This window comes from Ursus americanus, chromosome 8 (genome assembly GCF_024610735.1).
Source record: "Ursus americanus isolate L20-20 chromosome 8, mUrsAme1.1.p, whole genome shotgun sequence".
Classification (NCBI taxonomy): domain Eukaryota; kingdom Metazoa; phylum Chordata; class Mammalia; order Carnivora; family Ursidae; genus Ursus; species Ursus americanus.
In genome coordinates, this window is record NC_142134.1 from 54,981,120 (window position 1) to 54,994,915 (window position 13,796).

Below are 13,796 nucleotides of genomic sequence, written 5' to 3' on the forward strand. Positions count from 1 at the left end.
TTAGCCAAGGAACCGGATGGATTCACCTAGACAAAGAGCATAGACAGAAAACAGACTTGAAGATGAAGCCCCTGGGACTTTAATAATTAGAGATCAAGAAGAGGGGGATGATCCAGAAAAAGAGCCTAGGAAGGGGCAGCTAAGGGTCATTATCACAACATTTAAATATAGTCTCTTGAACAAACTGAATTTTTTTCCTATTTTTTATCATTTGCTTTAAAATTCCTTAATTACAGTGATGTAGTATGTTTAACTCTACAAGAGTACAAGATAATTTGCAAAAACATCTATAATATAAAAATACAGCTGAATTAGCTTTCCCTTTGGTTATTTTCTTTGCTGGTGACATGAATAATGACTTTCAACAGTTGTCTGAACCTGTCTTTTCTTCAGTTTCATGAGAGGACATCAACAGCTTAGACAGCAAGCATATTGCTGATTAGATATTTATGTCAGAGGGTGTTTTTTAATTTACAGTCGTGATTAGTATTCTGTGTTTTTACTTGTTTGTTTCTAGGATTGTAATGGTTCATGATACTGGAGATTCCGGTTTTTGCTACCAGATGATGGTTTCACTGTACTTTCAGAGTACTGTTCATTATATGTTCACAAGTAACAATGAGGTAGTATTATGTATAGATAGTATTATATCATTAAAGTACTAGCACAATGCAGTTTTTACAGTCATCTATTCATATTTACAGAATGCCTGTTGCCTGCTACCATAATGGCAGGAAAAAAGTTGGTCAGCAATACAGATTTGGAGTCTGAACTCCCAGAACTCATGTTTTTAAACAAATAAACCAACAGCAGCTTGTTAGTTGAATTTATTGTATATATCATTTAAATTTTCAGGTTACTATAGCCAAGGTGTTTTTTTGTTTTGTTTTGTCTTTACTGTTTTCAGGCTAAGAAGGATTTGACCAATTGTACATAGGTTTTAATTAAAATGTTGCAAACATGGGATAAAACATAGCAAATAGAGATTGGAATTATTCTAATCAATTTGATGACTTTTTATTTAATGCTTATTACATGCAATGCACTCCCTCATGAAGGCAAAAATAAGGAAGCCAGAAGACCAAGTGTTTTGTTATTTTGTAACATCTTAATCTTTCCACGGGACTACAGGAATCAGTAGGTGAACTCAGATATACTCTGAGTGCATAGAATAGTTGAAAACTAATGGAATTGCAAAATAATGGTCAGAGCTGCTTAATCGTGTTTTTGATAATAATTTCCAAATTTTTATCTACATGTGTTATTAACAAGTTATGTTGCAAGCATTTTTACTAAAGTGAAGAACAAGGAATGAGTCAGAGAAATACAGGGACAAATATATAACCCAAGTTATTTTCCTTAAATCTCTTTGAACAGCTGCCATCAAAATGTACCATTTGAAAACAACTATATTTATCACATGCTTACACCCTGCTTTTCCTTGCTTTTACTCTTTTCTCCAAATCAATGATAATCTGACAACAACAAGAATACAATGATGAGAATGTGTATAGAACTCACTGTATCAGGCTGTTTCAAGCACTCTAACAGCCTTCCAGGGCCTATGTGATGCCGAGGAGGGTAATCTCTTACCTCTGAGGTAAAGCTGCCAATTATTTCACCAGAGAAAATGGGTTTATTTGGGAACAGAGAATTGCAATTAGGGACAAGCACCTACAATGACAGCATAGGCAAGTCTGGAGATCAAAAGAGAAGGAGTAGTCTTTGGGAACTTGGGGAAGCTTTTATAAACAAAAGGTCTTGTGGAGTAAAACTGGCAATTCATAGTGGCTTCTCATTGGCTGAGTTGTGATGGTTTCTCATTGGCTGGACAGTTGTTGGGGAGGAGAAAACCTTTCTTCCTCCTGCCTGAGTGGTAAAGAAGTGTTTGAAGTAGTATGGGCTTGCAAGATTCCCTTCCTGTTGGGTCTGCAATTAACTAACTAGTTGTGCGTGAGAGCTCCCCCTTCTGGCCTCCTGACTCCATTCTAAATAAGATTTTCTTTTATTAATTTTCATGAATCCATTTTGAACTCAAGGTGAGGTCAATTAGTAACTTAACAACCTAAATATTCTTTTCTTTTTGGGACAAGAATTAAAGGGCACCTGGGTGGCTGTCAGTTAAGCCCAGGTCCTGGGATCGAGTCCTGCATCCGGCTCTCTGTTCAATGGGGAGCCTGCTTCTCCCTCTGCTTGCTGCTCCTCCTGCTTGTGCTCTCTCTCTCCCCCTTTCTCTCTGTCAAGTAAATAAAATCTTTAAAAAAAATAAAACAAGAATTAAGTTTAACTTCCCGACACCAAATCGTTCTCAAGAATTAAGTCAACAGGGGCGCCTGGGTGGCACAGCGGTTAAGCGTCTGCCTTCGGCTCAGGGCGTGATCCCAGTGTTCTGGGTTCGAGCCCCACATCAGGCTCTTCCACTATGAGCCTGCTTCTTCTTCTCCCACTCCCCCTGCTTGTGTTCCCTCTCTCGCTGGCTGTCTCTATCTCTGTCGAATAAATAAATAAAATCTTAAAAAAAAAAAAAAAAGAATTAAGTCAACAAATGTAACAGGATCCTGGATAAACTATATAAGTTACCAGAATTTAAAATTTCGGCATTTTATGAGAAACTTTTATTAGAAAAAATCATTTTATTAGAAAATACTTTGTTAGAAAAAAAATATGTATATCTCCATATCATTCTTACCTAATTAAAGAGAGAGCAGAAAGAAGGGAGGTCAGAAGTGTGAATAGTTAAGAATGAGCCTGGGAGATTGTGAGTGCACTAGATTATACACCCTGACAGAACAAAGAGAATGCAGATGTACCAGCTATGGCACATCTGGAGGGGGTGTGGGGCAAAGTAAGCTCTCATATTTATATATTTGTGTATTTATATACGTATACACACGTGTATGTATATATGTGTGTGTATTTGTATATGTGTTATGTGACTAAATCAGCTTCAAATAGAGAATAATAGGAAAAGAGCAGGTTTGAGAGGGAGCTTGGAAATAATGAGTTTGATTTTAGATGTGTTGAACAAGAGTTGCTTATAAACATCTAAGGACAACATGCTGGGAGGAAGTGATATTTATAGATAGGGTGTTCATGTAAAGGTTAATGGGGTAGAGTTATAGATTTTGGAGTTACCCATATATGGAAGGAAGAGCAAGAAGTCACGTAGGAAGAGTCTATAGAGTGAGAAGGGAAGAATTCATGTGTTGGAGCCTTGATGAATACACATCATCTTAGAGCCCAGTAATTGTCAGGGCAAAGTAGCTGCCTTGGGTTGTTAAGCTAGTTTATCCAGAAAGTGAAGCAAGAAACCAGGAGTAGGGTCACAAAGCCCAGGGGAAGAGAGTGTTAGAAGAAGGCAGGAAAGTCAGAACTGTTAGGTGCTGCCTGATGAGGGCAGATACTTCATTGGATCATTGATGGGGAGTCCATCTGGTGACTTTGAAGCAGGCACGAGTGATAAAGCAGAAGCTGGATTAGATTAAGCCTGGGAATTGGGTAACTTGAAATAGCTGGTGAGGAGTTTGGCGAGGATGTCTGGAGGTTAATAGGATTCTAGAGGTTGAAGGGATTTATCCCAGGAAGGGTATGTATGTGCAGTTTGTTTTAGGTGGTTTGAACTTGTGCAAGTTTAAATTTTGACAGAAGGAGACACAAAAAGGGAGATATTGAAGGTATAAGAGGGAGGACAAGAAGAAAGCAAGGCCCCTTGATTGTAACTGGAAGAAAAGAGGAATTGATGGACGGTTTTGGATGTTAGAAACTTTCTAGATCTTGAGGGTGGAATGTGGAGAAAGATGGTTTTCAATTGCTTTGTGAACTAGAAGATAAGGACAACTTGTGAGCTTTTACGAATGGTTGTTCTCATTTACCGAGATAGGGAATGTGTGCTTCTCTCCCAGTATTCAAACAAGGCCAGTTAATTGTAGATGTGATTGTTTAAGAGCTGTTTTAATACCATGTCAAAAGAAGAGAATTTCATTGCATTGCCCTCTTTTTCATCTCTTTTTTGATCTCTTAGCCTCTTGGGAAATAATGACTGTAAGCTAAAATAGATTGTTAGACTTGTCAATGACAGATAAAATTGTGGCTTTAGGAAATAAAACATCTTCCAATTATTCATGTTGATGGCATATAGAGATATTGTGAATAATTGAAAGAGAGAGAAACCAATCAGCTATGTTTAACCTTTGTTTTTTTTGCTAGTAATATCTTCAACCAGAATTGCAAATCATAAATAAATTTAATAAATTAATTTCACATCTTTTCCCTGTCCTTGTCTACCTTTGGTTAAAGTGCTAAAATATATTAATATTTCTTAAAGCCAAGGAGGAGAAGGAACCCCCTGAACTGGAAAAGCTCATAAATTGATAATCATCCACTGAATATAGTCACTATTTAGATATAGATTTTAATCTTCATGGTGATTTTCTCTATGTGCATAGCATGAGTGTCTTTAGACGGAAAAATACTGCAATAATATTTTGCACACACAGAGCATTTTTGCTCTAAAAAGCTCTAAACAGAAGGTGTTCCAGATGGTGTCACTTTAATGTGTATTCTTTGTATACTTTTAAAATTATTATTTTGGAAAATAAAGCTTTCTTGATTACACTTAAGGGTTTCTGGCATGCTATTTGGTGCTATTATTGGGATTTAGATTTTGCTTTTTCTTTTATGCCTTAGTTAGGATTTCTTTGTGTGAAAAAAAAAAATGTTTTTGAATATCTATTGTTAGTGAGTGTTCTGGACCATGAGGTCAGAAGGCATTTTCCTGGATAGTAGGTTATACATCCACTTTAACTGGAATGTTCAAAACATCCTTTTCTTAAAATTTGAAAACTGTTTCTGCGCTTCAGCCTGCACTCTCTGTATATCTTGTTCTGATGAATAAGCTGCTCTGTTTACAACCTTCACTATTTACAGCTACATGCCCACTTGTCAGAGACACCTAGTATTAAGCTTTTACTGAAAGGTTCTTGGTTGTAATGAGTACGATATGAATAACTCAGATACGTTATCACAAACAGATAAGACTGGCATTTTTTTTTTTTTTTTTTTTTTTTTAGTGTGTGTGTGTTTTTTAAGATTCCTTGGTTGACCTATAGTAAAGCATAACGCACTTGATGGTTCCCAAGCCTGGCTGCATTCAGTTTTAATTGCAAATTCCAGACATAAGGAAGCTAACACTGGAGAATCAAGACTGCATCAGTATATTCCACAATTATGGAACAGACTACTTTTCTCAATTTGGGAGATTAACGCCCTAAATTTAAGATTCTTATTTCATATCAATTTATTACATATGATGTGGGTTTTTTTTCCCCTCTTGAATTGTATTTTGCAGCAGCTGATATGTTAGCAATACTCTGGAGGGTGAATTATCTTAAAGTGGTTTCTAAATTGTGCATGTAATTGCAAATTAAATGGTAGCCTATTGCCCACAATATCAGCTTGACTGCTTTTGTAACTTTCTGATGATTTCATTCATAGAGATAGTTTAATCTGAAGGTTGCCAAGGCAAACAAGAGATTCTCTTCTCTCACCGCCTCCACAGGTTTTGCAAAAAGAAAGCGACTATTCAAACTTTATGAAGTGATTTTTTTTTTTTAGATAGAATTACAATAAAGGGAATGCATGACTACTGAACACAAGGTTGAATTTAAAGTATATATTATTTGCTTCCACAGTTTCTCTTACTCAGTTTAAAGCACCGTCCATATACTAGAATGTAAGGTTATGAACAAATAAATGCGATAGTATCTGAAAAAATATGAAAGAATGAGAAGATTGCTTCTCAATAAATGGGAGCAGGATAATAATTTTTTTAAAATATATTTAACTGGATCTGGAATTCTAGGTAGGATTTCAATAGAAATAGAATGGAAATAGAAATAGAGGCTAAGAGACTAAAGTATTCCAGGAGGTGGAAACAATAGGTTCAGAGGAATAGGATGGCTAAGGAACAATGTCAGTGAAAATTGGCCTTGACCTTGAGTTCCTGAGGAGGAAGCATGATCCAATGAAAGATAGATTGACACCATATTAGTAAATACAGTTAATAATTTGCCTTGTTCTGGAAAGAATTGCAGGTTCTTTACAAGGGTACAGAAGATGTATTTTTTTAAAAGGTATTTTAAAACTTAAAAAAATACTGTTGTTAAAAGTGTGAATTTGGATTTATTCTGCAGCCAGTGGAACACCATTAGAGGTTTTAAGCAGACTTGAAACAGGGCTGTTTCTTCCATTCCTGTAGGTGATTGCCTAATAGTGTGCAGAGACGAGATTGTAAAATGGAGCCTTTGCCTTCCTGGGGAGTTAGGTGCTTTGGCACTTTTTACCGAACTCTTGGCTTCAGAGGAAACAAGATATTTAGAACAGTATTTCTTTCTGCATTATTTTTGTGATACAGTCTCTGCATCTGCACATTTTCTTCACAATTGTTTGTTTGCTTCTGGCTAAACTTCCAGCCTTATACAGGGAACTCTTATCTGAAGGTGTGGGGAAGAAATACTGTATCTCTCTAAATTAAAATGAGAATGATTTATGGATGCAGTGACTAAAGGAAATGTGCCAGACTCCCATTTCTGACCATGAAGATATAACTGGCATGGAACATGCCCTCCCATTTCAAACAACTAGAAAGCCGGACAAAATATATCAAATTATTTTCAGACTTTGGGATGATATGCATTCCAGGATTGTGATTATGGAGAGAAGGGGGAAAAAAAAGAAGTAAGATTTAAGATCACCTGTCTCTCTACTTGTAAGCACTTTCCAGTCCGTGGCACAGGGAAAGGGGAGACTGAAGCAGAATGTGGTGGTTTTGCTACATTGCAAAAAAGGTAGATATAGGAGTTTAGGGAATGTGTAGTAGCTACAATTCTCCAGAGAGTGTTAGAACAGAGGTAAATATGTAGAAGAGAGTTTTGGAAATCTTCATAGAAGTTTCCTTTTACCTGTGGCTTGGTACTAATCTGGATATTTGTCAGGTGAGATTCCCAGAGGCTGGGCAGAAACAGCTTCCATGGTACTATGAGCTGAACAATTCCCAGAGCTTAGGTGACACTGGAGAGCATTCACATTCCATCCAGCTTGGTGAGACCTCATTAAACACACAGGGCATTGGCAAAGACCCCAAAAAGGTAACACCACAGATTTAAGGCTAACCTAGCCCTAGAGTAAAGGTAGATTTATTTTTACCTATTACCAAGCTTAAAAACAGACCTCCAAAGGACCCAGGTGCTCCCTGAGTTACTTAGTTGCCAGAGGTTGAACAGGCAGATGACGCCAAAATAAACATCAACACTCTCTGAAAGAAGACAACAGTCCTGACAGCACTCACAATGTCTAGCGTATGATTAAAATTACTAGCGTTGGGGGCAAATCAGTTCACAGGAACAGAACCAGAAGTGAGAAGGATAATGGAATTGCCAAAGACTCTAAATGGTGATTATTAAGTATTATAAGTGTATTCAAAGATGTAAAAGAAAACATAAACATAATGAGGAAAAATGGATAATTAAAAAAAAGAACTAAATGGAATTTCTAAACCTGAGGAATACAGTCTCTGTAAAGAAAACTTCACTGGATCAGCTTAATGCCATAGCAGATTCTACATAAAAAAAGGTCGATGACTTGAAAGCATGACAATAGAAGCTACCAAAACACAAGCATGGAGAAGAAAAAGACTGAATAAAATCAACAGAGCCTCCGTGACCAGTGGGAGCAGTATCAAGCAGTCTGTAAGTGTTCATTAGAATACCCAAAATGAGAGCAGAGAAAGAAGTCAAAAAATTCTTGAAGACTTATGGGCAAATCTTATACGAAATTGATAAAAACTCTTAACCCACATATGTACTGAGATCAGCATATCTCAAGCATGATAATCAAATTGCTGAAAACCATTGTGAGGGGGGAAAAATTAAGTACCAAGAGAAAAAAAGACACATTAAATATAGGTGACAAAGATGAGAGTGTCTCATCACAAACAGTGCAAGCCAGAAGACAGTGTGTTGAAATCTTTTCAAGTGCTGGAGAAAAACAAAACAACAACAATTAAAAAAAAAAAAAAAACTCACAAAATAAGCAACCCAGCTGCTGTTAACCTAAAATACTAAATTTACCAAAAAATATCTTTCAGGGGGTGCCTGTGTGGCTCAGTTGTTAAGCATCTGCCTTCGGCTCAGGGCGTGATCCTGGAGTCCTGGGATTGAGCCCCACGTCAGGCTCCTCCGCTGGGAGCCTGCTTCTTCCTCTCCCACTCCGCCTGTCTGTGTTCCCTCTCTCGCTGGCTGTCTCTCCCTCTGTCAAATAAATAAATAAAATCTTTAAAAAATATATCTTTCAGAAATGAAAGCAAAATAAAGTAGTTTTGGCCAAACAAATGCTGACTTACTACTCCCTTTTTCAGTCCTATTTGTGGGGCTTGCTGTTTGCTTTTTAGTTGTGTTTAAGATGTTCCTCGTGTGATTGTAATACAGTCAGATTTATTGATCTTATTTGTGAAAGCATTCTGGTTTGGGGCAGTAGGCGAGGCTCAAATATGATGGTCTGTCTACACTTTGTGGTTATTAAATTGCAATTTTGAGAAAATTGTTTTTGTAAGTCCTGGGGCTTGGTTTTTAGGTCTTATTGAACTGTCTTGATTCATTGTAGGATATAAGAATATTTCTTTATGACTTTGAAGTGCCCTTTAAAATTTATGTTTGAGGAATGGACAATTAGAATAATTTATGTCTCTGTAGTTAGAGTTCTTCAAAGTAACTTTTCAAATTTTCAAGATGTAAATGAACTATTTCTTTGGAATTCTCATTTAGAAATGTAAAATTATTGTTTGATAAAACTTGAAGTCACAAAGTCGGCCAGCATTTTTGTTGAGTCTTTTGGTGCTTTATTCCAGGCACAAAGATTCGATAAGCATCACAGGAGAGAGCTGTCGAACTGAGGCTATTAAATGTCACACATCTACTTCACTAGATGCTATAGTTTAGGATTCAGTGTTTGACAAGTTGACTCAGGAGTTAACTTGTCATTACTTGTTCTACCCCTCACTAGTTCACAAGGAGACAGCTAAACTTGTCATCATGGGAATTCTTCTGACTAGAAAGAAAATGTAAAGTTTGAAATGTGCACAGTTGATGGCAGAATTATACTGGTATTGCAGGAAAGTTGTTGCATTTTGGATTTCTTTCACTGCTTGCTGAATACTCACCCACTGTACCAGTTTGTTTATAAGCAGACCGTACCAAATATGTTGTATATATTTAGAGTTTAAGTATCAAGTTAAAAGACAATATGTAAGAATCAACAGAAATTAAAACTTTCCCTTTACCTAAAGACCTGAATTTAGCAAGTCATAATTTTGATTGTCTCCATAATGTGGGGGCTTGATATCTCCTCAGGGAAGTTTCCCGAGTTACGTAGTTTCAGTTAGACAAATGGTACCCAGCAATAGAACGCTTTTGAGCTAAAGATGATTTGAGATAAACAAAAAGGCTAAAGCATGTCAGCAATATTACAGCAAGTGTCATATTTCTTCAAAAAGAAAATTACAGAAACAGGAGGTCAGGGCTGCTCTGGTGCGGTGGAAAATAAGAACAATAGATACACGTGTCAGAAAGCAGGAGATGAAGATTACAGGCACGCATGTCAGGGAAGAGGTAGAAGTTTCAGCGAGTTCAGAAGGTGTTAGCGGTGTGTAGTAAGGCGCCGCTCGCTTTATAGTATTAGAGAAACACAGAAAGGACGCTGAAGGAAAGAAAGGTGGACTTTTATTTTCCTTTTAAATGAGGGCTGGTGAATTGTCAGGAACGTAAAAGATGAGCACCCCCCTAAAACAAAACAAATAAAACAACAACCTAGTGTTCACGCAGCTCATTTCTTTCTCTTTAGGTTGAATCCAAAGTAGCCCGCTCAGAGTTTGAAATCAAGATCAAATAGTTTTACTTTGGTATAAATATACTTATAAATACATCAGTGATTACTTTTAACTTCTGTTTCAAGTCAAATTTTTTATATCTAGTGATAGGACTTAAAAACTATTATGTACCACGAAATGCCACGCACCGTGCTAATGACTAGACATACCAAAGTGCTTTCTTCCATTTGGGTTCTAGCAGCAAAAACATTTATATATAGAACAGATGGTATAATGGAGGGCAAATCAGCATTCATATTAGGAAGGGACACACAGACTAAGCATCCGGACATTAGGGACAGAATGTTGGGGATGGAGTATACTTGGAGGAGGGCTGGAATAGCCAGCCAAGGATCAGGAAATATTTATTGCAATAAAATGTGAATTTTTTTTTAAGTGTGTCTTTAGTGTAGGAGACTGGAAGAATTGGAGGGGAAAATATAGGCCAGATCATAAAGACTTTCTGGTCTTGAAAACCCCAGAGCTGTAGAAGGGAAATGATTAGGAAATGATGCCATTGGCTTTGCATTTATTTATTTATCAATTCATTTTTAATTTTTTTAATTGAAGTGCAGTTGACACGTAATGTTAGTTTCAGGTGTACACATAGTGATTCAACATTTATATATATAGTAAAGTGATCACCATTGATAAATCTGTCTACTGTTTGTCATCTTAAGAGATTATTATATATCAGTATATCCTTGTGCAGTACATTGTATCCCCGTGTCACATTTATTTTAACTGGAAGTTTGTACCTCTTATTTTCTACTTAGTTTGTACCTTTCCCTTATTTTGCCCATCCCTTCACCCTCCTCCTCTCTGGCAACCACCACATTATTCACTATATCTAGGGGTCCGTATCTATTTTTTTTTCTTAGATTCCCCATATAAGTGAAATCATATGATATTTGACATATTTCACTTAGTATAATACCATCTCTGTCCACCCATGTTGTCACAAATGGCAAGATTTTATTCTTTTTATTCTTTTATTTTTTTTTTATGGCTGAGTAATGTTTCATTGCATGTGTGTGTGTGTGTGTACGTATAGTCAATTTCTTCCTTTATGCCTTAATATTTGCTTTATATAGTTAGGTGTCCATATGTGGATGCAGAGATATTTACAAGTGTTCTATCCTCTTGTCGGGTTGATCCCTTTATCATTATATAATGTTCTTTTTTGTCCCTTGTTAGTTTTTTGTTTTAAAGTCCATTTTGTCTAATATAAGTATTGCTACGCCAGTTTTCTTTTTATTTGCATGGAATATCATTTTCCTTGCCTTCACTTTCAGTCTGTGTGTATCTCTAGATCTGAACTGAGTCTCTTACAGCATATATATGCTTATAGCTATCTATAACCTATATATATAGGTTTTTTAAAAATCCATTCACCCCCCCCACTTTATCTTTTGATTGGAACATTTAGTTCATTTACATTTGATGTAGTTATTGATAGATATGAACTTATTGCCATTGTGTTGATTATTTTCTTTTGTTATAGTTTTTCTGTTCCTTTCTTCTGCTGCTGCTCTCTTCCCTTATGATTTGGTGACATTTGGTCCCTAGTGTTAAGTTTGTATTCCTTTTATTCATTTTTTTGGTGCAGCTTTTATAGATACTTGGTTTTGGGTTTCCATGAGGTTCATTTGTAATATTCTAAGTGTACAGTAGTTTGCTTTAAGGTAATGGTTACGTGCAAGCATTTTCTAAAAGCACTACATTTTAACTGCCCACCGCCCCCGCCACCTTTTCTGTTTTTGACATCACAGTTTACACATTATTATCTTGTGTGTTCTTTGACTCATTATGTAATCCTAGATGATTTTACTACTTTTGTCTTTTTTTTTTTAAAGATTTTATTTATTTATTTGACAGAGAGAGAGCCAATGAGAGAGAGAACACAGGCAGGGGGAGTGGGAGAGGAATTAGCAGGCTCCCAGTGGAGGAGCCTGATGTGGGGCTTGATCCCAGAACTCTGGGATCATGCCCTGAGCCTAACGCAGACGCTTAATGACTGCGCCACCCAGGTGCCCCCATCCCTTCACTTTCTTTTTTTTTTTTTTTTTTTTTTTTTTAAAGATTTTATTTATTTATGTGACAGAGAGACAGCCAGCGAGAGAGGGAACACAGCAGGGGGAGCGGGAGAGGAAGAAGCAGGCTCACAGCGGAGGAGCCTGATGTGGGACTCGATCCCCGAACGCCGGGATCACGCCCTGAACCGAAGGCAGACGCTTTAACGACTGCGCTACCCAGGCGCCCCCCATCCCTTCACTTTCAATCTGTAGGTGTCCTTAAGTCTAAAATGAGTCTCTTGTAGACAGCATAATGATGGGTCTTGTTTTTTTTTTTTTTTTTAATTCATTCTGACACCCTATGTCTTTGGATTAGAGCATTTAGTCCATTTACATTTAAAGGAATTATTGATAGATATGTATTTATTGCCATTTTATTATGTGTTTTTTTGTTTCTGGAGATTTTCTCAGATCCTTTATTATCTTCGTCACTTTTGGTCTTTCCTTTCCACTCAAAGAATCCCCTTTAATATTTCTTGCAAAGCTGGTTTAGTGGTATGACCATTACTTTGAACTCTTTATCTGTTAGATTGCTTATCTCTGTTTCGTTTAGTTGTTTTTCTGAGATTTTGTTTTGTTCTTTCATTAGGAACATAGTCCCCTGTCTCCCTAGTTTGCCTCTCTGTTTCTGTGTATTAGGTACATCAGTTATGTCTCTCAGTCTTGAGGTTAGTTTTGCATATTAGATCATTCTGGCAGTCCTGAGGAGTGGAGATTAGAGAGGTGGGGAAGTGGGAAAGGAAGTTTATTAGGAGGCATTTTAGCGACCTTAAGGAGCAGTGTGAAGACCTGAAATCAAAAAATGTCGAATGAAGAGGAAGCAGAGTAAATATATTCAGGAGCAAGAATCAACAGAATTTATGTGGCAGTGATGGGGTTGGAGGTGGGGAGGCAGGAACCAATTTAAAATTAAGTCATCCTGGGATGCCTGGGTGGCTCAAGGTTATGAGATTGAGCCCTGTGTGGAACATGCTGGTCATGGAGTCTGTTTAAGATTCTCTCACCCTAGACTATGGACTATGAGAAACAGACTGAGGGCCTCAGAGGGGAGGGGGGTGGGGGAGTGGGATAGACCGGTGATGGGTAGTAAGGAGGGTACGTATTGCATGGTGCACTGGGTGTTATACACAACTAACGAATCATCGAGCCTTACATCGGAAATCGGGGATGTACTGTATGGTGACTAACATAATATAATAAAAAATCATTAAAAAAAAAAAAAAGATTCTCTCACCCTCCTGGGGCGCCTGGGTAGTGCAGTCGTTAAGCGTCTGCCTTAGGCTCAGGGTGTGATCCCGGCATTCTGGGATCGATCCCCGCATCAGGCTCCTCCGCTGGGAGCCTGCTTCTTCCTCTCCCACTCCCCCTGCTTGTGTTCCCTCTCTTGCTGGCTGTCTGTCAAATAAATAAATAAAATCTTTAAAAAAAAAAAAAAAAAAGATTCTCTCACCATCCTGACCCAGTGTGTGTCTCTAAAGAAAAAAAAAGCGAAAAGAAAAAAAATTAAATTAATCCTAAATTTCTGGTGGGATAAGTGGAGAATTTTAATACCACTTTGGTATGAGAAAGGAGGAAGTTTTGAGGTAATTGTGGCACATTAAGATGATTATTAATCCAAAAATTAATATTAATTAGTATTATGGTTTATTACTAAGTTACTAATATTGCCTTCACTGAGTGTTGAGGTAGGTACTATTATTACCCTCATTTTGCTACTGATGAAACTGAGGCCCAAAGAGGGTTGATCACTTGTCCCAGGTCACAAAGGAAGTAAGTGCAGAGTGAAAATTTGAAGTGGGAGG

The 13,796-nt window shown here is 37.2% G+C and overlaps 1 protein-coding gene across 25 annotated transcripts in view; it reads left to right on the forward strand.

The window, feature by feature from the left end:
* Positions 1 to 13,796, forward strand: part of ARAP2 (ArfGAP with RhoGAP domain, ankyrin repeat and PH domain 2) — a 562,492-nt gene that overhangs the window by 477,951 nt on the left and 70,745 nt on the right. The window lies entirely within an intron of this gene.